At 38.1% G+C, this 26327-nt stretch overlaps 15 non-coding genes across 15 annotated transcripts; all 15 read left to right on the top strand.

Annotated features, from left to right (window-relative positions):
* The first annotated feature begins 1576 nt into the window (after positions 1-1576).
* On the top strand, positions 1577-1649 carry TRNAF-GAA (transfer RNA phenylalanine (anticodon GAA)). Its single transcript has one exon. It is a non-coding gene; the product is annotated as a tRNA-Phe (tRNA).
* Positions 1650-3906: 2257 nt separating this feature from the next.
* On the top strand, positions 3907-3979 carry TRNAF-GAA (transfer RNA phenylalanine (anticodon GAA)). The gene has a single exon. It is a non-coding gene; the product is annotated as a tRNA-Phe (tRNA).
* A 1093-nt stretch (positions 3980-5072) lies between these two features.
* On the top strand, positions 5073-5145 carry TRNAF-AAA (transfer RNA phenylalanine (anticodon AAA)). Its single transcript has one exon. It is a non-coding gene; the product is annotated as a tRNA-Phe (tRNA).
* A 510-nt stretch (positions 5146-5655) lies between these two features.
* On the top strand, positions 5656-5728 carry TRNAF-GAA (transfer RNA phenylalanine (anticodon GAA)). The gene has a single exon. It is a non-coding gene; the product is annotated as a tRNA-Phe (tRNA).
* A 2839-nt stretch (positions 5729-8567) lies between these two features.
* TRNAF-GAA (transfer RNA phenylalanine (anticodon GAA)) lies at positions 8568-8640 on the top strand. The gene has a single exon. It is a non-coding gene; the product is annotated as a tRNA-Phe (tRNA).
* A 510-nt stretch (positions 8641-9150) lies between these two features.
* Positions 9151-9223, top strand: TRNAF-GAA (transfer RNA phenylalanine (anticodon GAA)). The gene has a single exon. It is a non-coding gene; the product is annotated as a tRNA-Phe (tRNA).
* Positions 9224-10315: 1092 nt separating this feature from the next.
* Positions 10316-10388, top strand: TRNAF-GAA (transfer RNA phenylalanine (anticodon GAA)). Its single transcript has one exon. It is a non-coding gene; the product is annotated as a tRNA-Phe (tRNA).
* A 510-nt stretch (positions 10389-10898) lies between these two features.
* On the top strand, positions 10899-10971 carry TRNAF-GAA (transfer RNA phenylalanine (anticodon GAA)). The gene has a single exon. It is a non-coding gene; the product is annotated as a tRNA-Phe (tRNA).
* A 3416-nt stretch (positions 10972-14387) lies between these two features.
* Positions 14388-14460, top strand: TRNAF-GAA (transfer RNA phenylalanine (anticodon GAA)). The gene has a single exon. It is a non-coding gene; the product is annotated as a tRNA-Phe (tRNA).
* Positions 14461-15548: 1088 nt separating this feature from the next.
* TRNAF-GAA (transfer RNA phenylalanine (anticodon GAA)) lies at positions 15549-15621 on the top strand. Its single transcript has one exon. It is a non-coding gene; the product is annotated as a tRNA-Phe (tRNA).
* Positions 15622-16131: 510 nt separating this feature from the next.
* Positions 16132-16204, top strand: TRNAF-GAA (transfer RNA phenylalanine (anticodon GAA)). The gene has a single exon. It is a non-coding gene; the product is annotated as a tRNA-Phe (tRNA).
* Positions 16205-22514: 6310 nt separating this feature from the next.
* TRNAF-GAA (transfer RNA phenylalanine (anticodon GAA)) lies at positions 22515-22587 on the top strand. The gene has a single exon. It is a non-coding gene; the product is annotated as a tRNA-Phe (tRNA).
* Positions 22588-23682: 1095 nt separating this feature from the next.
* Positions 23683-23755, top strand: TRNAF-GAA (transfer RNA phenylalanine (anticodon GAA)). The gene has a single exon. It is a non-coding gene; the product is annotated as a tRNA-Phe (tRNA).
* Positions 23756-24263: 508 nt separating this feature from the next.
* Positions 24264-24336, top strand: TRNAF-GAA (transfer RNA phenylalanine (anticodon GAA)). The gene has a single exon. It is a non-coding gene; the product is annotated as a tRNA-Phe (tRNA).
* Positions 24337-26008: 1672 nt separating this feature from the next.
* On the top strand, positions 26009-26081 carry TRNAF-GAA (transfer RNA phenylalanine (anticodon GAA)). Its single transcript has one exon. It is a non-coding gene; the product is annotated as a tRNA-Phe (tRNA).
* Positions 26082-26327: the final 246 nt, after the last annotated feature.

Raw genomic sequence — 26327 nt, 5'->3', positions numbered from 1 at the left:
AATCAATTTAACATAGACTTTGCTTTATGTCCTCCTTCTAAACTTGCTTCCACCTCTCTTACCTTCAGGTTTGACAATTAATATTTCCCATTTCATGCTTTTTTGTAAAGTAAACTCTTGTCTGCATTACCTTCCACTTCCCCTTGAACACAGATGTCAGTAGTCAGATGACATTGCTTACCTACTCATGCCAAATATATCTGGGTAATATAGTGCTAGTCCATTCAGAGTTAAAAAAACAACTACCTAACCTGGATCCCAAAAATGCTATTTGCCCATTGCACCAGTTAATTGCGGAATGATACAGGACTCCTTAAAACATATCTCTACCATATGAGGTTAAAAATCCAGGTCCTGCATCTATTTTGTTAAATGGTTTAAATTAAAGTATGAAGAACACAGCTATAAGCAGGCCGCAATAGCTCAGTTGGGAGAGCGTTAGACTGAAGATCTAAAGGTCCCTGGTTCAATCCCGGGTTTCGGCACAGTTGAGAGGTTCCTTGCTTCTAACAAAATAGGTCTTGGAATCAGCTGTCGTACTTTTTTCTCTATCAACATTTTTATCAACTGATCCACAAAATGATCAACTCAACATAGACTTTGCTTTCTGTCCTCCTTTTAAACTTTCTTCCACCTATCTTGCCTTCAGGTTTGACAATGAATGTTTCCCATTTCGTACTTTTTTGTAAAGTAAACTCTTGTCTGCATCACACTCCACTTCCCCTTGAACATAGATGTCAGTAGTCAGATGACATTGCTTACCTACTCATGCCAGATATATCTAGGTAATATAGTGCTAGTCCATTCAGAGTTAAAAAAACAACTACCTAACCTGGATCCCAAAAATGCTATTTACCCATTGCACCAGTTAACTGGGGAATGATACAGGACTCCTTAAAACATATCTCTACCATATGAGGTTAAAAATCCAGGTCCTGCATCTATTTTGTTAAATGGTTCAAATTAAAGTATGAAGACCCCAGCTATCAGAAGGCCGAAATAGCTCAGTTGGGAGAGCGTTAGACTGAAGATCTAAAGGTCCCTGGTTCAATCCTGGGTTTCGGCACAGTTGAGAGGTTCCTTGCTTCTAACAAAATAGGTCTTGGAATCAGCTGTAGTTCTTTTTCTCTATTCATCAAATTTTTTCCAACTGATCTACAACACAATCAATTTAACATAGACTTTGCTTTATGTCCTCCTTCTAAACTTGCTTCCACCTCTCTTACCTTCAGGTTTGACAATGAATATTTCCCATTTCATGCTTTTTTGTAAAGTAAACTCTTGTCTGCATTACCTTCCACTTCCCCTTGAACACAGATGTCAGTAGTCAGATGATATTGCTTACCTACTCATGCCAAATATATCTGGGTAATATAGTGCTAGTCCATTCAGAGTTAAAAAAACAACTACCTAACCTGGATCCCAAAAATGCTATTTACCCATTGCACCAGTTAATTGCGGAATGATACAGGACTCCTTAAAACATATCTCTACCATATGAGGTTAAAAATCCAGGTCCTGCATCTATTTTGTTAAATGGTTTAAATTAAAGTATGAAGACCACAGCTATAAGCAGGCCGAAATAGCTCAGTTGGGAGAGCGTTAGACTGAAGATCTAAAGGTCCCTGGTTCAATCCCGGGTTTCGGCACAGTTGAGAGGTTCCTTGCTTCTAACAAAATAGGTCTTGGAATCAGCTGTAGTACTTTTTCTCTATTCATCAAATTTTTTCCAACTGATCTACAACACAATCAATTTAACATAGACTTTGCTTTATGTCCTCCTTCTAAACTTGCTTCCACCTCTCTTACCTTCAGGTTTGACAATGAATATTTCCCATTTCATGCTTTTTTGTAAAGTAAACTCTTGTCTGCATTACCTTCCACTTCCCCTTGAACACAGATGTCAGTAGTCAGATGACATTGCTTACCTACTCATGCCAAATATATCTGGGTAATATAGTGCTAGTCCATTCAGAGTTAAAAAAACTACTACCTAACCTGGATCCCAAAAATGCTATTTAGCCATTGCACCAGTTAATTGCGGAATGATACAGGACTCCTTAAAACATATCTCTACCATATGAGGTTAAAAATCCAGGTCCTGCATCTATTTTGTTAAATGGTTTAAATTAAAGTATGAAGACCACCGCTATAAGCAGGCCGCAATATCTCAGTTGGGAGAGTGTTAGACTGAAGATCTAAAGGTCCCTGGTTTAATCCCGGGTTTCGGCACAGTTGAGAGGTTCCTTGCTTCTAACAAAATAGGTCTTGGAATCAGCTGTAGTACTTTTTTCTCTATTAACATTTTTATCAACTGATCTACAAAATGATCAATTCAACATAGACTTTGCTTTCTGTCCTCCTTTTAAACTTTCTTCCACCTATCTTGCCTTCAGGTTTGACAATGAATGTTTCAGATGTCGTCGTTTTTTGTAAAGTAAACTCTTGTCTGCATCACATTCCACTTCCCCTTGAACACAGATGTCAGTAGTCAGATGACATTGCTTACCTACTCATGCCAAATATATCTAGGTAATATAGTGCTAGTCCATTCAGAGTTAAAAAAACAACTACCTAACCTGGATCCCAAAAATGCTATTTACCCATTGCACCAGTTAACTGGGGAATGATACAGGACTCCTCCAAACATATCTCTACCATATGAGGTTAAAAATCCAGGTCCTGCATCTATTTTGTTAAATGGTTCAAATTAAAGTATGAAGACCCCAGCTATCAGAAGGCCGAAATAGCTCAGTTGGGGGAGCGTTAGACTGAAGATCTAAAGGTCCCTGGTTCAATTCCGGGTTTTGGCACAGTTGAGAGGTTCCTTGCTTCTAACAAAACAGGTTTTGGAATCAGCTGTAGTACTTTTTCTCTATTCATCAAATTTTTTCCAACTGATCTACAACACAATCAATTTAACATAGACTTTGCTTTATATCCTCCTTCTAAACTTTCTTCCACCTATCTTGCCTTCAGGTTTGACAATGAATATTTCCCATTTCATGCTTTTTTGTAAAGTAAACTCTTGTCTGCATTACCTTCCACTTCCCCTTGAACACAGATGTCAGTAGTCAGATGACATTGCTTACCTACTCATGCCAAATATATCTGGGTAATATAGTGCTAGTCCATTCACAGTTAAAAAACCAACTACCTAACCTGGATCCAAAAAATGCTATTTACCCATTGCACCAGTTAATTGCGGAATGATACAGGACTCCTTAAAACATATCTCTACCATATGAGGTTAAAAATCCAGGTCCTGCATCTATTTTGTTAAATGGTTTAAATTAAAGTATGAAGACCACAGCTATAAGCAGGCCGAAATAGCTCAGTTGGGAGAGCGTCAGACTGAAGATCTAAAGGTCCCTGGTTCAATCCCGGGTTTCGGCACAGTTGAGAGGTTCCTTGCTTCTAACAAAATAGGTCTTGGAATCAGCTGTAGTACTTTTTCTCTATTCATCAAATTTTTTCCAACTGATCTACAACACAATCAATTTAACATAGACTTTGCTTTATGTCCTCCTTCTAAACTTGCTTCCACCTCTCTTACCTTCAGGTTTGACAATGAATATTTCCCATTTCATGCTTTTTTGTAAAGTAAACTCTTGTCTGCATTACCTTCCACTTCCCCTTGAACACAGATGTCAGTAGTCAGATGACATTGCTTACCTACTCATGCCAAATATATCTGGGTAATATAGTGCTAGTCCATTCACAGTTAAAAAAACAACTACCTAACCTGGATCCAAAAAATGCTATTTACCCATTGTACCAGTTAATTGCGGAATGATACAGGACTCCTTAAAACATATCTCTACCATATGAGGTTAAAAATCCAGGTCCTGCATCTATTTTGTTAAATGGTTTAAATTAAAGTATGAAGACCACAGCTATAAGCAGGCCGAAATAGCTCAGTTGGGAGAGCGTTAGACTGAAGATCTAAAGGTCCCTGGTTCAATCCCGGGTTTCGGCACAGTTGAGAGGTTCCTTGCTTCTAACAAAATAGGTCTTGGAATCAGCTGTAGTACTTTTTCTCTATTCATCAAATTTTTTCCAACTGATCTACAACACAATCAATTTAACATAGACTTTGCTTTATGTCCTCCTTCTAAACTTGCTTCCACCTCTCTTACCTTCAGGTTTGACAATTAATATTTCCCATTTCATGCTTTTTTGTAAAGTAAACTCTTGTCTGCATTACCTTCCACTTCCCCTTGAACACAGATGTCAGTAGTCAGATGACATTGCTTACCTACTCATGCCAAATATATCTGGGTAATATAGTGCTAGTCCATTCAGAGTTAAAAAAACAACTACCTAACCTGGATCCCAAAAATGCTATTTGCCCATTGCACCAGTTAATTGCGGAATGATACAGGACTCCTTAAAACATATATCTCTACCATATGAGGTTAAAAATCCAGGTCCTGCATCTATTTTGTTAAATGGTTTAAATTAAAGTATGAAGAACACAGCTATAAGCAGGCCGCAATAGCTCAGTTGGGAGAGCGTTAGACTGAAGATCTAAAGGTCCCTGGTTCAATCCCGGGTTTCGGCACAGTTGAGAGGTTCCTTGCTTCTAACAAAATAGGTCTTGGAATCAGCTGTCGTACTTTTTTCTCTATCAACATTTTTATCAACTGATCTACAAAATGATCAACTCAACATAGACTTTGCTTTCTGTCCTCCTTTTAAACTTTCTTCCACCTATCTTGCCTTCAGGTTTGACAATGAATGTTTCCCATTTCGTACTTTTTTGTAAAGTAAACTCTTGTCTGCATCACACTCCACTTCCCCTTGAACATAGATGTCAGTAGTCAGATGACATTGCTTACCTACTCATGCCAGATATATCTAGGTAATATAGTGCTAGTCCATTCAGAGTTAAAAAAACAACTACCTAACCTGGATCCCAAAAATGCTATTTACCCATTGCACCAGTTAACTGGGGAATGATACAGGACTCCTTAAAACATATCTCTACCATATGAGGTTAAAAATCCAGGTCCTGCATCTATTTTGTTAAATGGTTCAAATTAAAGTATGAAGACCCCAGCTATCAGAAGGCTGAAATAGCTCAGTTGGGAGAGCGTTAGACTAAAGATCTAAAGGTCCCTGGTTCAATCCTGGGTTTCGGCACAGTTGAGAGGTTCCTTGCTTCTAACAAAATAGGTCTTGGAATCAGCTGTAGTTCTTTTTCTCTATTCATCAAATTTTTTCCAACTGATCTACAACACAATCAATTTAACATAGACTTTGCTTTATGTCCTCCTTCTAAACTTGCTTCCACCTCTCTTACCTTCAGGTTTGACAATGAATATTTCCCATTTCATGCTTTTTTGTAAAGTAAACTCTTGTCTGCATTACCTTCCACTTCCCCTTGAACACAGATGTCAGTAGTCAGATGATATTGCTTACCTACTCATGCCAAATATATCTGGGTAATATAGTGCTAGTCCATTCAGAGTTAAAAAAACAACTACCTAACCTGGATCCCAAAAATGCTATTTACCCATTGCACCAGTTAATTGCGGAATGATACAGGACTCCTTAAAACATATCTCTACCATATGAGGTTAAAAATCCAGGTCCTGCATCTATTTTGTTAAATGGTTTAAATTAAAGTATGAAGACCACAGCTATAAGCAGGCCGAAATAGCTCAGTTGGGAGAGCGTTAGACTGAAGATCTAAAGGTCCCTGGTTCAATCCCGGGTTTCGGCACAGTTGAGAGGTTCCTTGCTTCTAACAAAATAGGTCTTGGAATCAGCTGTAGTACTTTTTCTCTATTCATCAAATTTTTTCCAACTGATCTACAACACAATCAATTTAACATAGACTTTGCTTTATGTCCTCCTTCTAAACTTGCTTCCACCTCTCTTACCTTCAGGTTTGACAATGAATATTTCCCATTTCATGCTTTTTTGTAAAGTAAACTCTTGTCTGCATTACCTTCCACTTCCCCTTGAACACAGATGTCAGTAGTCAGATGACATTGCTTACCTACTCATGCCAAATATATCTGGGTAATATAGTGCTAGTCCATTCAGAGTTAAAAAAACTACTACCTAACCTGGATCCCAAAAATGCTATTTAGCCATTGCACCAGTTAATTGCGGAATGATACAGGACTCCTTAAAACATATCTCTACCATATGAGGTTAAAAATCCAGGTCCTGCATCTATTTTGTTAAATGGTTTAAATTAAAGTATGAAGACCACCGCTATAAGCAGGCCGCAATATCTCAGTTGGGAGAGTGTTAGACTGAAGATCTAAAGGTCCCTGGTTTAATCCCGGGTTTCGGCACAGTTGAGAGGTTCCTTGCTTCTAACAAAATAGGTCTTGGAATCAGCTGTAGTACTTTTTTCTCTATTAACATTTTTATCAACTGATCTACAAAATGATCAATTCAACATAGACTTTGCTTTCTGTCCTCCTTTTAAACTTTCTTCCACCTATCTTGCCTTCAGGTTTGACAATGAATGTTTCAGATGTCGTCGTTTTTTGTAAAGTAAACTCTTGTCTGCATCACATTCCACTTCCCCTTGAACACAGATGTCAGTAGTCAGATGACATTGCTTACCTACTCATGCCAAATATATCTAGGTAATATAGTGCTAGTCCATTCAGAGTTAAAAAAACAACTACCTAACCTGGATCCCAAAAATGCTATTTACCCATTGCACCAGTTAACTGGGGAATGATACAGGACTCCTCCAAACATATCTCTACCATATGAGGTTAAAAATCCAGGTCCTGCATCTATTTTGTTAAATGGTTCAAATTAAAGTATGAAGACCCCAGCTATCAGAAGGCCGAAATAGCTCAGTTGGGGGAGCGTTAGACTGAAGATCTAAAGGTCCCTGGTTCAATTCCGGGTTTTGGCACAGTTGAGAGGTTCCTTGCTTCTAACAAAACAGGTTTTGTAATCAGCTGTAGTACTTTTTCTCTATTCATCAAATTTTTTCCAACTGATCTACAACACAATCAATTTAACATAGACTTTGCTTTATATCCTCCTTCTAAACTTTCTTCCACCTATCTTGCCTTCAGGTTTGACAATGAATATTTCCCATTTCATGCTTTTTTGTAAAGTAAACTCTTGTCTGCATTACCTTCCACTTCCCCTTGAACACAGATGTCAGTAGTCAGATGACATTGCTTACCTACTCATGCCAAATATATCTGGGTAATATAGTGCTAGTCCATTCACAGTTAAAAAACCAACTACCTAACCTGGATCCAAAAAATGCTATTTACCCATTGCACCAGTTAATTGCGGAATGATACAGGACTCCTTAAAACATATCTCTACCATATGAGGTTAAAAATCCAGGTCCTGCATCTATTTTGTTAAATGGTTTAAATTAAAGTATGAAGACCACAACTATAAGCAGGCCGAAATAGCTCAGTTGGGAGAGCGTCAGACTGAAGATCTAAAGGTCCCTGGTTCAATCCCGGGTTTCGGCACAGTTGAGAGGTTCCTTGCTTCTAACAAAATAGGTCTTGGAATCAGCTGTAGTACTTTTTCTCTATTCATCAAATTTTTTCCAACTGATCTACAACACAATCAATTTAACATAGACTTTGCTTTATGTCCTCCTTCTAAACTTGCTTCCACCTCTCTTACCTTCAGGTTTGACAATGAATATTTCCCATTTCATGCTTTTTTGTAAAGTAAACTCTTGTCTGCATTACCTTCCACTTCCCCTTGAACACAGATGTCAGTAGTCAGATGACATTGCTTACCTACTCATGCCAAATATATCTGGGTAATATAGTGCTAGTCCATTCAGAGTTAAAAAAACAACTACCTAACCTGGATCCCAAAAATGCTATTTGCTCATTGCACCAGTTAATTGCGGAATGATACAGGACTCCTTAAAACATATCTCTACCATATGAGGTTAAAAATCCAGGTCCTGCATCTATTTTGTTAAATGGTTTAAATTAAAGTATGAAGACAACAGCTATAAGCAGGGCGCAATAGCTCAGTTGGGAGAGCGTTAGACTGAACATCTAAAGGTCCCTGGTTCAATCCCGGGTTTCGGCACAGTTGAGAGGTTCCTTGCTTCTAACAAAATAGGTCTTGGAATCAGCTGTAGTACTTTTTTCTCTATCAACATTTTTATCAACTGATCTACAAAATGATCAATTCAACATAGACTTTGCTTTCTGTCCTCCTTTTAAACTTTCTTCCACCTATCTTGCCTTCAGGTTTGACAATGAATGTTTCCCATTTCGTCCTTTTTTGTAAAGTAAACTCTTGTCTGCATCACATTCCACTTCCCCTTGAACACAGATGTCAGTAGTCAGATGACATTGCTTACCTACTCATGCCAAATATATCTAGGTAATATAGTGCTAGTCCATTCAGAGTTAAAAAACACAACTACCTAACCTGGATCCCAAAAATGCTATTTACCCATTGCAGCAGTTAACTGGGGAATGATACAGGACTCCTTAAAACATATCTCTACCATATGAGGTTAAAAATCCAGGTCCTGCATCTATTTTGTTAAATGGTTCAAATTAAAGTATGAAGACCCCAGCTATCAGAAGGCCGAAATAGCTCAGTTGGGAGAGCGTTAGACTGAAGATCTAAAGGTCCCTGGTTCAATCCCGGGTTTCGGCACAGTTGAGAGGTTCCTTGCTTCTAACAAAATAGGTCTTGGAATCAGCTGTAGTACTTTTTCTCTATTCATCAAATTTTTTCCAACTGATCTACAACACAATCAATTTAACATAGACTTTGCTTTATGTCCTCCTTCTAAACTTGCTTCCACCTCTCTTACCTTCAGGTTTGACAATGAATATTTCCCATTTCATGCTTTTTTGTAAAGTAAACTCTTGTCTGCATTACCTTCCACTTCCCCTTGAACACAGATGTCAGTAGTCAGATGACATTGCTTACCTACTCATGCCAAATATATCTGGGTAATATAGTGCTAGTCCATTCACAGTTAAAAAAACAACTACCTAACCTGGATCCAAAAAATGCTATTTACCCATTGTACCAGTTAATTGCGGAATGATACGGGACTCCTTAAAACATATCTCTACCATATGAGGTTAAAAATCCAGGTCCTGCATCTATTTTGTTAAATGGTTTAAATTAAAGTATGAAGACCACAGCTATAAGCAGGCCGAAATAGCTCAGTTGGGAGAGCGTTAGACTGAAGATCTAAAGGTCCCCGGTTCAATCCCGGGTTTCGGCACAGTTGAGAGGTTCCTTGCTTCTAACAAAATAGGTCTTGGAATCAGCTGTAGTACTTTTTCTCTATTCATCAAATTTTTTCCAACTGATCTACAACACAATCAATTTAACATAGACTTTGCTTTATGTCCTCCTTCTAAACTTGCTTCCACCTCTCTTACCTTCTGGTTTGACAATGAATATTTCCCATTTCATGCTTTTTTGTAAAGTAAACTCTTGTCTGCATTACCTTCCACTTCCCCTTGAACACAGATGTCAGTAGTCAGATGACATTGCTTACCTACTCATGCCAAATATATCTGGGTAATATAGTGCTAGTCCATTCAGAGTTAAAAAAACAACTACCTAACCTGGATCCCAAAAATGCTATTTGCTCATTGCACCAGTTAATTGCGGAATGATACAGGACTCCTTAAAACATATCTCTACCATATGAGGTTAAAAATCCAGGTCCTGCATCTTTTTTGTTAAATGGTTTAAATTAAAGTATGAAGACCACAGCTATATGCAGGCCGCAATAGCTCAGTTGGGAGAGCGTTAGACTGAAGATCTAAAGGTCCCTGGTTCAATCCCGGGTTTCGGCACAGTAGAGAGGTTCCTTGCTTCTAACAAAATAGGTCTTGGAATCAGCTGTAGTACTTTTTTCTCTATCAACATTTTTATCAACTGATCTACAAAATGATCAATTCAACATAGACTTTGCTTTCTGTCCTCCTTTTAAACTTTCTTCCACCTATCTTGCCTTCAGGTTTGACAATGAATGATTCCCATTTCGTCCTTTTTTGTAAAGTAAACTCTTGTCTGCATCACATTCCACTTCCCCTTGAACACAGATGTCAGTAGTCAGATGACATTGCTTACCTACTCATGCCAAATATATCTAGGTAATATAGTGCTAGTCCATTCAGAGTTAAAAAACACAACTACCTAACCTGGATCCCAAAAATGCTATTTACCCATTGCACCAGTTAACTGGGGAATGATACAGGACTCCTTAAAACATATCTCTACCATATGAGGTTAAAAATCCAGGTCCTGCATCTATTTTGTTAAATGGTTCAAATTAAAGTATGAAGACCCCAGCTATCAGAAGGCCGAAATAGCTCAGTTGGGAGAGCGTTAGACTGAAGATCTAAAGGTCCCTGGTTCAATCCCGGGTTTCGGCACAGTTGAGAGGTTCCTTGCTTCTAACAAAATAGGTCTTGGAATCAGCTGTAGTACTTTTTCTCTATTCATCAAATTTTTTCCAACTGATCTACAACACAATCAATTTAACATAGACTTTGCTTTATGTCCTCCTTCTAAACTTGCTTCCACCTCTCTTACCTTCAGGTTTGACAATGAATATTTCCCATTTCATGCTTTTTTGTAAAGTAAACTCTTGTCTGCATTACCTTCCACTTCCCCTTGAACACAGATGTCAGTAGTCAGATGACATTGCTTACCTACTCATGCCAAATATATCTGGGTAATATAGTGCTAGTCCATTCACAGTTAAAAAAACAACTACCTAACCTGGATCCAAAAAATGCTATTTACCCATTGTACCAGTTAATTGCGGAATGATACAGGACTCCTTAAAACATATCTCTACCATATGAGGTTAAAAATCCAGGTCCTGCATCTATTTTGTTAAATGGTTTAAATTAAAGTATGAAGACCACAGCTATAAGCAGGCCGAAATAGCTCAGTTGGGAGAGCGTTAGACTGAAGATCTAAAGGTCCCTGGTTCAATCCCGGGTTTCGGCACATTTGAGAGGTTCCTTGCTTCTAACAAAATAGGTCTTGGAATCCGCTGTAGTACTTTTTCTCTATTCATCAAATTTTTTCCAACTGATCTACAACACAATCAATTTAACATAGACTTTGCTTTATGTCCTCCTTCTAAACTTGCTTCCACCTCTCTTACCTTCAGGTTTGACAATTAATATTTCCCATTTCATGCTTTTTTGTAAAGTAAACTCTTGTCTGTATTACCTTCCAATTCCCCTTGAACACAGATGTCAGTAGTCAGATGACATTGCTAACCTACTCATGCCAAATATATCTGGGTAATATAGTGCTAGTCCATTCAGAGTTAAAAAAACAACTACCTAACCTGGATCCAAAAATGCTATTTACCCATTGCACCAGTTAATTGCAGAATGATACAGGACTCCTTAAAACATATCTCACCATATGAGGTTAAAAATCCAGGTCCTGTATCTATTTTGTTAAATGGTTTAAATTAAAGTATGAAGACCACAGCTATAAGCAGGCAGAAATAGCTAAGTTGGGAGAGCGTTAGACTGAAGATCTAAAGGTCCCTGGTTCAATCCTGGGTTTCGGCACAGTTGAGAGGTTCCTTGCTTCTAACAAAATAGGTCTTGGAATCAGCTGTAGTACTTTTTTCTCTATCAACATTTTTATCAACTGATCTACAAAATGATCAATTCAACATAGACTTTGCTTTCTGTCCTCCTTTTAAACTTTCTTCCACCTATCTTGCCTTCAGGTTTGACTATGAATGTTTTCCATTTCGTCCTTTTTTGTAAAGTAAACTCTTGTCTGCATCACATTCCACTTCCCCTTGAACACAGATGTCAGTAGTCAGATGACATTGCTTACCTACTCATGCCAAATATATCTGGGTAATATAGTGCTAGTCCATTCAGAGTTAAAAAAACAACTACCTAACCTGGATCCCAAAAATGCTATTTACCCATTGCACCAGTTAACTGGGGAATGATACAGGACTCCTTAAAACATATCTCTACCATATGAGGTTAAAAATCCAGGTCCTGCATCTATTTTGTCAAATGCTTCAAATTAAAGTATGAAAACCCCAGCTATCAGAAGGCCTAAATAGCTCAGTTGTAGGAGCGTTAGACTGAAGATCTAAAGGTCCCTGGTTCAATCCTGGGTTTCGGCACAGTTGAGAGGTTCCTTGCTTTTAACAAAATAGGTCTTGGAATCAGCTGTAGTTCTTTTTCTCTATTCATCAAATTTTTTCCAACTGATCTACAACACAATCAATTTAACATAGACTTTGCTTTATGTCCTCCTTCTAAACTTGCTTCCACCTCTCTTACCTTCAGGTTTGACAATGAATATTTCCCATTTCATGCTTTTTTGTAAAGTAAACTCTTGTCTGCATTACCTTCCACTTCCCCTTGAACACAGATGTCAGTAGTCAGATGACATTGCTTACCTACTCATGCCAAATATATCTGGGTAATATAGTGCTAGTCCATTCAGAGTTAAAAAAACAACTACCTAACCTGGATCCCAAAAATGCTATTTACCCGCTGCACCAGTTAATTGCGGAATGATACAGGACTCCTTAAAACATATCTCTACCATATGAGGTTAAAAATCCAGGTCCTGCATCTATTTTGTTAAATGGTTTAAATTAAAGTATGAAGACCACAGCTATAAGCAGGCCGAAATAGCTCAGTTGGGAGAGCGTTAGACTGAAGATCTAAAGATCCCTGGTTTAATCCCAGGTTTCGGCACAGTTGAGAGGTTCCTTGCTTCTAACAAAATAGGTCTTGGAATCAGCTGTAGTACTGTTTCTCTATTCATCAAATGTTTTCCAACTGATCTACAACACAATCAATTTAACATAGACTTTGCTTTATGTCCTCCTTCTAAACTTGCTTCCACCTCTCTTACCTTCAGGTTTGACAATGAATATTTCCCATTTCATGCTTTTTTGTAAAGTAAACTCTTGTCTGCATTACCTTCCAATTCCCCTTGAACACAGATGTCAGTAGTCAGCTGACATTGCTTACCTACTCATGCATAATATATCTGGGTAATATAGTGCTAGCCCATTCAGAGTTAAAAAAACAACTACCTAACCTGGATCCCAAAAATGCTGTTTACCCATTGCACCAGTTAATTGGGAATGATACAGGACTCATTAAAACATATCTCTACCATATGAGGTTAAAAATCCAGGTCCTGCATCTATTTTGTTAAATGGTTTATTAAAGCATGAAGACCACAGCTACAAGCAGGCCGAAATAGCTCAGTTGGGAGAGCGTTAGACTGAAGATCTAAAGGTCCCTGTTTCAATCCCGGGATTCGGCACAGTTGAGAGGTTCCTTGCTTCTAACAAAATAGGTCTTGGAATCAGCTGTAGTACTTTTTTCTCTATCAACATTTTTATCAACTGATCTACAAAATGATCAATTCAACATAGACTTTGCTTTCTGTCCTCCTTTTAAACTTTCTTCCACCTATCTTGCCTTCAGGTTTGACTATGAATGTTTCCCATTTCGTCCTTTTTTGTAAAGTAAACTCTTGTCTGCATCACATTCCACTTCCCCTTGAACACATATGTCAGTAGTCAGATGACATTGCTTACCTACTCATGCCAAATATATCTGGGTAATATACTGCTAGTCCATTCAGAGTTAAAAAAACAATTACCTAACCTGGATCCCAAAAATGCTATTTACCCATTGCACCAGTTAACTGGGGAATGATACAGGACTCCTTAAAACATATCTCTACCATATGAGGTTAAAAATCCAGGTCCTGCATCTAGTTTGTTAAATGTTTCAAATTAAAGTATGAAGACCACAGACATCAGCAGGCCGAAATAGCTCATTTGGGAGAGTGTTAGACTGAAGAACTAAAGGTCCCTGGTTCAATCCCGGGTTTCGGCACTGTTGAGAGGTTCTTTGCTTCTAACAAAATAGGTCTTGGAATCAGCTGTAGTCCTTTTTCTGTATTCATCAAATTTTTTCCAACTGATTTACAACACAATCAATTTAACATAGACTTTGCTTTCTGTCCTCCTTCTAGACTTGCTTCCACCTCTCTTGCCTTCAGGTTTGACTATGAATGTTTCCCATGTCATGCTTTTTTGTAAAGTAAACTCTGGTCTGCATTACCTTCCACTTCCCCTTGAACACAGATGTCAGTGGTCCGATGACATTGCTTACCTACTCAGGCAAAATACGTCTGGGTAATATAGTGCTAGTCCATTCGGAGTTAAAAAAAAAATGACCTAACCTGGATCCCAAAAATAGTATTTACCCATTGCACCAGTTAACTGCTGAATGATACAGGACTCCTTAAAACATATCTCTAACCTATAAGGTCAAATATCCAGATCATGCATCTATTTTGTTAAATGGTTCAAATCAAAGTATGAAGACTACAGCTAGCAGGAGGCCGAAATAGCTCAGTTGGGAGAGCGTTAGACTGAAGATCTAAAGGTCCCTGGTTCAATCCCGGGTTTCGGCACTGTTGAGAGGTTCCTTGCTTCTCACAAAATAAGTCTTGGAATCAGCTGTAGTTCTTTTTTCTCTATCAACATTTTTATCAACTGATCTACAAAATGATCAATTCAACATAGACTTTGCTTTCTGTCCTCCTTTTAAACTTTCTTCCACCTATCTTGCCTTCAGGTTTGACTATGAATGTTTCCCATTTCGTCCTTTTTTGTAAAGTAAACTCTTGTCTGCATCACATTCCACTTCCCCTTGAACACAGATGTCAGTAGTCAGATGACATTGCTTACCTACTCATGCCAAATATATCTGGGTAATATAGTGCTAGTCCATTCAGAGTTAAAAAAAACAACTACCTAACCTGGATCCCAAAAATGCTATTTGCTCATTGCACCAGTTAATTGCGGAATGATACAGGACTCCTTAAAACATATCTCTACCATATGAGGTTAAATATCCAGGTCCTGCATCTATTTTGTTAAATGGTTTATTAAAGTATGAAGACCACAGCTACAAGCAGGCCGAAATAGCTCAGTTGGGAGAGCGTTAGACTGAAGATCTAAAGGTCCCTGTTTCAATCCCGGGTTTCGGCACAGTTGAGAGGTTCCTTGCTTCTAACAAAATAGGTCTTGGAATCAGCTGTAGTACTTTTTTCTCTATCAACATTTTTATCAACTGATCTACAAAATTATCAATTCAACATAGACTTTGCTTTCTGTCCTCCTTTTAAACTTTCTTCCACCTATCTTGCCTTCAGGTTTGACTATGAATGTTTCCCATTTCGTCCTTTTTTGTAAAGTAAACTCTTGTCTGCATTACCTTCCACTTCCCCTTGAACACAGATGTCAGTAGTCAGATGACATTGCTTACCTACTCATGCCAAATATATCTGGGTAATATAGTGCTAGTCCATTCACAGTTAAAAAAACAACTACCTAACCTGGATCCCAAAAATGCTATTTGCTCATTGCACCAGTTAATTGCGGAATGATACAGGACTCCTTAAAACATATCTCTACCATATGAGGTTAAAAATCCAGGTCCTGCATCTATTTTGTTAAATGGTTTAAATTAAAGTATGAAGACCACAGCTATAAGCAGGCCGAAATAGCTCAGTTGGGAGAGCGTTAGACTGAAGATCTAAAGGTCCCTGGTTCAATCCCGGGTTTCGGCACAGTTGAGAGGTTCCTTGCTTTTAACAAAATAGGTCTTGGAATCAGCTGTAGTACTTTTTCTCTATTCATCAATTTTTTTCCAACTGATCTACAACACAATCAATGTAACATAGACTTTGCTTTATGTCCTCCTTCTAAACTTGCTTCCACCTCTCTTACCTTCAGGTTTGACAATGAATATTTCCCATTTCATGCTTTTTTGTAAAGTAAACTCTTGTCTGCATTACCTTCCACTTCCCCTTGAACACAGATGTCAGTAGTCAGATGACATTGCTTACCTACTCATGCCAAATATATCTTGGTAATATAGTGCTAGTCCATTCACAGTTAAAAAAACAACTACCTAACCTGGATCCCAAAAATGCTATTTGCTCATTGCACCAGTTAATTGCGGAATGATACAGGACTCCTTAAAACATATCTCTACCATATGAGGTTAAAAATCCAGGTCCTGCATCTATTTTGTTAAATGGTTTAAATTAAAATATGAAGACCACAGCTATAAGCAGGCCGAAATAGCTCAGTTGGGAGAGCGTTAGACTGAAGATCTAAAGGTCCCTGGTTCAATCCCGGGTTTCGGCACAGTTGAGAGGTTCCTTGCTTCTAACAAAATAGGTCTTGGAATCAGCTGTAGTACTTTTTCTCTATTCATCAATTTTTTTCCAACTGATCTACAACACAATCAATGTAACATAGACTTTGCTTTATGTCCTCCTTCTAAACTTGCTTCCACCTCTCTTACCTTCAGGTTTGACAATGAATATTTCCCATTTCATGCTTTTTTGTAAAGTAAACTCTTGTCTGCATTACCTTCCACTTCCCCTTGAACACAGATGTCAGTAGTCAGATGACATTGCTTACCTACTCATGCCAAATATATCTGGGTAATATAGTGCTAGTCCATTCACAGTTAAAAAAACAACTACCTAACCTGGATCCCAAAAATGCTATTTGCTCATTGCACCAGTTAATTGCGGAATGATACAGGACTCCTTAAAACATATCTCTACCATATGAGGTTAAAAATCCAGGTCCTGCATCTATTTTGTTAAATGGTTTAAATTAAAGTATGAAGACCACAGCTAGAAGCAGGCCGCAATAGCTCAGTTGGGAGAGCGCTAGACTGAAGATCTAAAGGTCCCTGGTTCAATCCCGGGTTTCGGCACAGTTGAGAGGTGCCTTGCTTCTAACAAAATAGGTCTTGGAATCAGCTGTAGTACTTTTTTCTCTATCAACATTTTTATCAACTGATCTACAAAATGATCAATTCAACATAGACTTTGCTTTCTGTCCTCCTTTTAAACTTTCTTCCACCTATCTTGCCTTCAGGTTTGACAATGAATGTTTCCCATTTCGTCCTTTTTTGTAAAGTAAACTCTTGTCTGCATCACATTCCACTTCCCCTTGAACACAGATGTCAGTAGTCAGATGACATTGCTTACCTACTCATGCCAAATATATCTAGGTAATATAGTGCTAGTCCATTCAGAGTTAAAAAAACAACTACCTAACCTGGATCCCAACAATGCTATTTACCCATTGCACCAGTTAACTGGGGAATGATACAGTACTCCTTAAAACATATCTCTACCATATGAGGTTAAAAATCCAGGTCCTGCATCTATTTTGTTAAATGGTTCAAATTAAAGTATGAAGACCCCAGCTATCAGAAGGCCGAAATAGCTCAGTTGGGAGAGTGTTAGACTGAAGATCTAAAGGTCCCTGGTTCAATCCCGGGTTTCGGCACAGTTGAGAGGTTCCTTGCTTCTAACAAAATAGGTCTTGGAATCAGCTGTAGTACTGTTTCTCTATTCATCAAATTTTTTCCAACTGATCTACAACACAATCAATTTAACATAGACTTTGCTTTATGTCCTCCTTCTAAACTTTCTTCCACCTCTCTTACCTTCAGGTTTGACTATGAATGTTTCCCATTTCGTCCTTTTTTGTAAAGTAAACTCTTGTCTGCATCACATTCCACTTCCCCTTGAACACAGATGTCAGTAGTCAGATGACATTGCTTACCTACTCATGCCAAATATATCTGGGTAATATAGTGCTAGTCCATTCAGAGTTAAAAAAACAACTACCTAACCTGGATCCCAAAAATGCTATTTGCTCATTGCACCAGTTAATTGGGGAATGATACAGGACTCCTTAAAACATATCTCTACCATATGAGGTTAAAAATCCAGGTCCTGCATCTATTTTGTTAAATGGTTTATTAAAGTATGAAGACCACAGCTACAAGCAGGCCGAAATAGCTCAGTTGGGAGACCGTTAGACTGAAGATCTAAAGGTCCCTGTTTCAATCCCGGGTTTCGGCACAGTTGAGAGGTTGCTTGCTTCTAACAAAATAGGTCTTGGAATCACCTGTAGTACTTTTTTCTCTATCAACATTTTTATCAACTGATCTACAAAATGATCAATTTAACATAGACTTTGCTTTCTGTCCTCCTTTTAAACTTTCTTCCACCTATCTTGCCTTCAGGTTTGACTATGAATGTTTCCCATTTCGTCCTTTTTTGTAAAGTAAACTCTTGTCTGCATCACATTCCACTTCCCCTTGAAAACAGATGTCAGTAGTCAGATGACATTGCTTACCTACTCATGCCAAATATGTCTGGGTAATATAGTGCTAGTCCATTCAGAGTTAAAAAAACAACTACCTAACCTGGATCCCAAATATGCTATTTAACCATTGCACCAGTTAACTGGGGAATGATACAGGACTCCTTAAAACATATCACTACCATATGAGGTTAGAAATCCAGGTCCTGCATCTATTTTGTTAAATGGTTCAAATTAAAGTATGAAGACCACAGATATCAGCAGGCCGAAATAGCTCAGTTGGGAGAGTGTTAGACTGAAGATCTAAAGGTCCCTTGTTCAATCCCGGGTTTCGGCACTGTTGAGAGGTTCCTTGCTTCTAACAAAATAGGTCTTAGAATCAGCTGTTGTCCTTTTTCTGTATTCATCAATTTTTTTCCAAATGATCTACAACACAATCAATTTAACATAGACTTTGCTTTCTGTCCTCCTTCTAGACTTGCTTCCACCTCTCTTGCCTTCAGGTTTGACTATGAATGTTTCCCATGTCATGCTTTTTTGTAAAGTAAACTCTGGTCTGCATTACCTTCCACTTCCCCTTGAACACAGATGTCAGTGGTCAGATGACATTGCTTACCGACTCAGGCAAAATACGTCTGGGTAATATAGTGCTAGTCCATTCGGAGTTAAAAAAAAAATGACCTAACCTGGATCCCAAAAATAGTATTTACCCATTGCACCAGTTAACTGCTGAATGATACAGGACTCCTTAAAACATATCTCTAACCTATAAGGTCAAATATCCAGGTCATGCATCTATTTTGTTAAATGGTTCAAATCAAAGTATGAAGACTACAGCTAGCAGGAGGCAGAAATAGCTCAGTTGGGAGAGCGTTAGACTGAAGATCTAAAGGTCCCTGGTTTAATCCTGGGTTTCGGCACTGTTGAGAGTTCCTTGCTTCTCACAAAATAAGTCTTGGAATCAGCTGTAGTACTTTTTTCTTTATCAACTGATCCACAAAATGATCAATTCAAAAAAGACTTTGCTTTCTGTCCTCCTTTTAAACTTTCTTCCACTTATCTTGCCTTCAGGTTTGACTATGAATGTTTCCCATTTCGTCCTTTTTTGTAAAGTAAACTCTTGTCTGCATCACATTCCACTTCCCCTTGAACACAGATGTCAGTAGTCAGATGACATTGCTTACCTACTCATGCCAAATATATCTGGGTAATATAATGCTAGTCCATTCAGAGTTAAAAAAACAACTACCTAACCTGGATCCCAAAAATGCTATTTACCCATTGCACCAGTTAACTGGGGAATGATACAGGACTCCTTAAAACATATCTCTACCATATGAGGTTAAAAATCCAGGTCCTGCATCTATTTTGTTAAATGGTTCAAATTGAAGTATGAAGACCCCAGCTATCAGAATTCCGAAATAGCTCAGTTGGGAGAGCGTTAGACTGAAGATCTAAAGGTCCCTGGTTCAATCCCGGGTTTCGGCACAGTTGAGAGGTTCCTTGCTTCTAACAAAATAGGTCTTGGAATCAGCTGTAGTACTTTTTCTCTATTCATCAAATTTTTTCCAACTGATCTACAACACAATCAATTTAACATAGACTTTGCTTTATGTCCTCCTTCTAAACTTGCTTCCACCTCTCTTAACTTCAGGTTTGACAATGAATATTTCCCATTTCATGCTTTTTTGTAAAGTAAACTCTTGTCTGCATTACCTTCCACTTCCCCTTGAACACAGATGTCAGTAGTCAGATGACATTGCTTACCTACTCATGCCAAATATATCTGGGTAATATAGTGCTAGTCCATTCAGAGTTAAAAAAACAACTACCTAACCTGGATCCCAAAAATGCTATTTGCCCATTGCACCAGTTAATTGCGGAATGATACAGGACTCCTTAAAACATATCTCTAGATATGAGGTTAAAAATCCAGGTCCTGCATCTATTTTGTTAAATGATTTAAATTAAAGTATGAAGACCACAGCTATAAGCAGGCCGCAATAGCTCAGTTGGGAGAGCGTTAGACTGAAGATCTAAAGGTCCCTGGTTCAATCCCGGGTTTCGGCACAGTTGAGAGGTTACTTGCTTCTAACAAAATAGGTCTTGGAATCAGCTGTAGTACTTTTTTCTCTATCAACATTTTTATCAACTGATCTACAAAATGATCAATTCAACATAGACTTTGCTTTCTGTCCTCCTTTTAAACTTTCTTCCACCTATCTTGCCTTCAGGTTTCACAATGAATGTTTCCCATTTCGTCCTTTTTTGTAAAGTAAACTCTTGTCTGCATCACATTCCACTTCCCCTTGAACACAGATGTCAGTAGTCAGATGACATTGCTTACCTACTCATGCCAAATATATCTAGGTAATATAGTGCTAGTCCATTCAGAGTTAAAAAAACAACTACCTAACCTGGATCCCAAAAATGCTATTTACCCATTGCACCAGTTAAATGGGGAATGATACAGGACTCCTTAAAACATATCTCTACCATATGAGGTTAAAAATCCAGGTCCTGCATCTATTTTGTTAAATGGTTTAAATTAAAGTATGAAGACCACAGCTATAAGCAGGCTGAAATAGCTAAGTTGGGAGAGCGTTAGACTGAAGATCTAAAGGTCCCTGGTTCAATCCTGGGTTTCGGCACAGTTGAGAGGTTCCTTGCTTCTAACAAAATAGGTCTTGGAATCAGCTGTAGTACTTTTTTCTCTATCAACATTTTTATCAACTGATCTACAAAATGATCAATTCAACATAGACTTTGCTTTCTGTCCTCCTTTTAAACTTTCTTCCACCTATCTTGCCTTCAGGTTTGACTATGAATGTTTTCCATTTCGTCCTTTTTTGTAAAGTAAACTCTTGTCTGCATCACATTCCACTTCCCCTTGAACACAGATGTCAGTAGTCAGATGACATTGCTTACCTACTAATGCCAAATATATCTGGGTAATATAGTGCTAGTCCATTCAGCATTAAAAAAACAACTACCTAACATGGATCCCAAAAATGCTATTTACCCATTGCACCAGTTAACTGGGGAATGATACAGGACTCCTTAAAACATATCTCTACCATATGAGGTTAAAAATCCAGGTCCTGCATCTATTTTGTTAAATGGTTCAAATTAAAGTATGAAGACCCCAGCTATCAGAAGGCCGAAATAGCTCAGTTGGGAGAGCGTTAGAGTGAAGATCTAAAGGTCCCTGGTTCAATCCCGGGTTTCGGCACAGTTGAGAGGTTCCTTGCTTCTAACAAAATAGGTCTTGGAATCAGCTGTAGTACTTTTTTCTCTATTAACATTTTTATCAACTGATCTACAAAATGATCAATTCAACATAGACTTTGCTTTCTGTCCTCCTTTTAAACTTTCTTCCACCTATCTTGCCTTCAGGTTTGACTATGAATGTTTTCCATTTCGTCCTTTTTTGTAAAGTAAACTCTTGTCTGCATCACATTCCACTTCCCCTTGAACACAGATGTCAGTAGTCAGATGACATTGCTTACCTACTCATGCCAAATATATCTGGGTAATATAGTGCTAGTCCATTCAGAGTTAAAAAAACAACTACCTAACCTGGATCCCAAAAATGCTATTTACCCATTGCACCAGTTAACTGGGGAATGATACAGGACTCCTTAAAACATATCTCTACCATATGAGGTTAAAAATCCAGGTCCTGCATCTATTTTCTTAAATGGTTCAAATTAAAGTATGAAGACCACAGAATTAAGCAGGCTGAAATAGCTAAGTTGGGAGAGCATTAGACTGAAGATCTAAAGGTCCCTGGTTCAATCCTGGGTTTCGGCACAGTTGAGAAGTTCCTTGCTTCTAACAAAATAGGTCTTGGAATCAGCTGTAGTACTTTTTTCTCTATCAACATTTTTATCAACTGATCTACAAAATGATCAATTCAACATAGACTTTGCTTTCTGTCCTCCTTTTAAACTTTCTTCCACCTATCTTGCCTTCAGGTTTGACTATGAATGTTTCCCACTTCGTCCTTTTTTGTAAAGTAAACTCTTGTCTGCATCACATTCCACTTCCCCTTGAACACAGATGTCAGTAGTCAGATGACATTGCTTACCTACTCATGCCAAATATATCTAGGTAATATAGTGTTAGTCCATTCGGAGTTAAAAAAACAACTACCTAACCTGGATCCCAAAAATGCTATTTACCCATTGCACCAGTTAATTGCGGAATGATACAGGACTCCTTAAAACATATCTCTACCATATGAGGTTAAAAATCCAGGCCCTGCATCTATTTTGTTAAATGGTTTAAATTAAAGTATGAAGACCACAGCTATAAGCAGGCCGAAATAGCTCAGTTGGGAGAGCGTTAGACTGAAGATCTAAAGGTCCCTGGTTCAATCCCGGGTTTCGGCACAGTTGAGACGTTCCTTGCTTCTAACAAAATAGGTCTTGGAATCAGCTGTAGTACTTTTTCTCTATTCATCAAATTTTTTCCAACTGATCTACAACACAATCAATTTAACATAGACTTTGCTTTATGTCCTCCTTTTAAACTTTCTTCCACCTATCTTGCCTTCAGGTTTGACAATGAATGTTTCCCATTTCGTCCTTTTTTGTAAAGTAAACTCTTGTCTGCATCACATTCCACTTCCCCTTGAACACAGATGTCAGTATTCAGATGACATTGCTTACCTACTCATGCCAAATATATCTAGGTAATATAGTGCTAGTCCATTCAGAGTTAAAAAAACAACTACCTAACCTGGATCCCAAAAATGCTATTTACCCATTGCACCAGTTAACTGGGGAATGATACAGGAATCCTTAAAACATATCTCTACCATATGAGGTTAAAAATCCAGGTCCTGCATCTATTTTGTTAAATGGTTTAAATTAAAGTATGAAGACCACAGCTATAAGCAGGCCAAAATAGCTCAGTTGGGAGAGCGTTAGACTGAAGATCTAAAGGTCCCTGGTTCAATCCCGGGTTTCGGCACGGTTGAGAGGTTCCTTGCTTCTAACAAAATAGGTCTTGGAATCAGCTGTAGTACTTTTTCTCTATTCATCAAATTTTTTCCAACTGATCTACAACACAATCAATTTAACGTAGACTTTGCTTTATGTCCTCCTTCTAAACTTGCTTCCACCTCTCTTACCTTCAGGTTTGACAATGAATATTTCCCCTTTTTCATGCTTTTTTGTAAAGTAAACTCTTGTCTGCATTACCTTCCACCTCCCCTTGAATACAGATGTCAGTAGTCAGATGACATTGCTTACCTACTCATGCCAAATATATCTGGGTAATATAGTGCTAGTCCATTCAGAGTTAAAAAAACAACTACCTAACCTGGTTCCCAAAACTGATATTTGCCCATTGCACCAGTTAATTGCGGAATGATACAGGACTCCTTAAAACATATCTCTACCATATGAGGTTAAAAATCCAGGTCCTGCATCTATTTTGTTAAATGGTTTAAATTAGAGTATGAAGACCACAGCTATAAGCAGGCCGAAATAGCTCAGTTGGGAGAGCGTTAGACTGAAGATCTAAAGGTCCCTGGTTCAATCCCGGGTTTCGGCACAGTTGAGAGGTTCCTTGCTTCTAACAAAATAGGTCTTGGAATCAGATGTAGTACTTTTTTCTCTATCAACATTTTTATCAACTGATCTACAAAATGATCAATTCAACATAGACTTTGCTTTCTGTCCTCCTTTTAAACTTTCTTCCACCTATCTTGCCTTCAGGTTTGACAATGAATGTTTCCCATTTCGTCCTTTTTTGTAAAGTAAACTCTTGTCTGCATCACATTCCACTTCCCCTTGAACACAGATGTCAGTAGTCAGATCACATTGCTTACCTACTCATGCCAAATATATCTGGGTAATATAGTGCTAGTCCATTCAGAGTTAAAAAAACAACTACCTAACCTGGATCCCAAAAATAGTATTTACCCATTGCACCAGTTAACTGCTGAATGATACAGGACTCCTTAAAACATATCTCTAACCTATATGGTCAAATATCCAGGTCATGCATCTATTTTGTTAAATGGTTCAAATCAAAGTATGAAGACTACAGCTAGCAGGAGGCCGAAATAGCTCAGTTGGGAGAGCGTTAGACTGAAGATCTAAAGGTCCCTGGTTCAATCCCGGGTTTCGGCACTGTTGAGAGGTTCCTTGCTTCTCACAAAATTAGTCTTGGAATCAGCTGTAGTACTTTTTTCTCTATCAACATTTTTATCAACTGATCTACAAAATGATCAATTCAACATAGACTTTGCTTTCTGTCCTCCTTTTAAACTTTCTTCCACCTATCTTGCCTTCAGGTTTTACTATGAATGTTTCCCATTTCGTCCTTTTTTGTAAAGTAAACTCTTGTCTGCATCACATTCCACTTCCCCTTGAACACAGATGTCAGTAGTCAGATGACATTGCTTACCTACTCATGCCAAATATATCTGGGTAATATAGTGCTAGTCCATTCAGAGTTAAAAAAACAACTACCTAACCTGGATCCCAAAAATGCTATTTACCCATTGCACCAGTTAACTGGGGAATGATACAGGACTCCTTAAAACATATCTCTACCATATGAGGTTAAAAATCAAGGTCCTGCATCTATTTTGTTAAATGGTTCAAATTAAAGTATGAAGACCCCAGCTATCAGAAGGCCGAAATAGCTCAGTTGGGAGAGCGTTAGACTGAAGATCTAAACGTCCCTGGTTCAATCCCGGGTTTCGGCACAGTTGAGAGGTTCCTTGCTTCTAACAAAATAGGTCTTGGAATCAGCTGTAGTAATGTTTCTCTATTCATCAAATTTTTTCCAAATGATCTACAACACAATCAATTTAACATAGACTTTGCTTTATGTCCTCCTTCTAAACTTGCTCCCACCTCTCTTACCTTCAGGTTTGACAATGAATATTTCCCATTTCATGCGTTTTTGTAAAGTAAACTCTTGTCTGCATTACCTTCCACTTCCCCTTGAACACAGATGTCAGTAGTCAGATGACATTGCTTACCTACTCATGCCAAATATATCTGGGTAATATAGTGCTAGTCCATTCAGAGTTAAAAAAACAACTACCTAACCTGGATCCCAAAAATGCTATTTACCCATTGCACCAGTTAATTGCGGAATGATACAGGACTCCTTAAAACATATCTCTACCATATGAGGTTAAAAATCCAGGTCCTGCATCTATTTTGTTAAATGGTTTAAATTAAAGTATGAAGACCACAGCTATAAGCAGGCTGAAATAGCTAAGTTGGGAGAGCATTAGACTGAAGATCTAAAGGTCCCTGGTTCAATCACGGGTTTCGGCACAGTTGAGAGGTTCCTTGCTTCTAACAAAATAGGTCTTGGAATCAGCTGTAGTACTTTTTTCTCTATCAACATTTTTATCAACTGATCTACAAAATGATCAATTCAACATAGACTTTGCTTTCTGTCCTCCTTTTAAACTTTCTTCCACCTATCTTGCCTTCAGGTTTGACTATGAATGTTTCCCATTTCGTCCTTTTTTGTAAAGTAAACTCTTGTCTGCATCACATTCCACTTCCCCTTGAACACAGATGTCAGTAGTCAGATGACATTGCTTACCTACTCATGCCAAATATATCTAGGTAATATAGTGCTAGTCCATTCAGAGTTAAAAAAACAACTACCTAACCTGGATCCCAAAAATAGTATTTACCCATTGCACCAGTTAACTGCTGAATGATACAGGACTCCTTAAAACATATCTCTAACCTATATGGTCAAATATCCAGGTCATGCATCTATTTTGTTAAATGGTTCAAATCAAAGTATGAAGACTACAGCTAGCAGGAGGCCGAAATAGCTCAGTTGGGAGAGCGTTAGACTGAAGATCTAAAGGTCCCTGGTTCAATCCCGGGTTTCGGCACTGTTGAGAGGTTCCTTGCTTCTCACAAAATTAGTCTTGGAATCAGCTGTAGTACTTTTTTCTCTATCAACATTTTTATCAACTGATCTACAAAATGATCAATTCAACATAGACTTTGCTTTCTGTCCTCCTTTTAAACTTTCTTCCACCTATCTTGCCTTCAGGTTTGACTATGAATGTTTCCCATTTCGTCCTTTTTTGTAAAGTAAACTCTTGTCTGCATCACATTCCACTTCCCCTTGAACA

The sequence above is a fragment of the Lissotriton vulgaris genome, chromosome 8, assembly GCF_964263255.1.
Source record: "Lissotriton vulgaris chromosome 8, aLisVul1.2, whole genome shotgun sequence".
NCBI classification, from domain to species: domain Eukaryota; kingdom Metazoa; phylum Chordata; class Amphibia; order Caudata; family Salamandridae; genus Lissotriton; species Lissotriton vulgaris.
The sequence above is the reverse complement of the archived record's forward strand: the minus strand, read 5'-3'. Positions and strand labels throughout refer to the sequence as shown.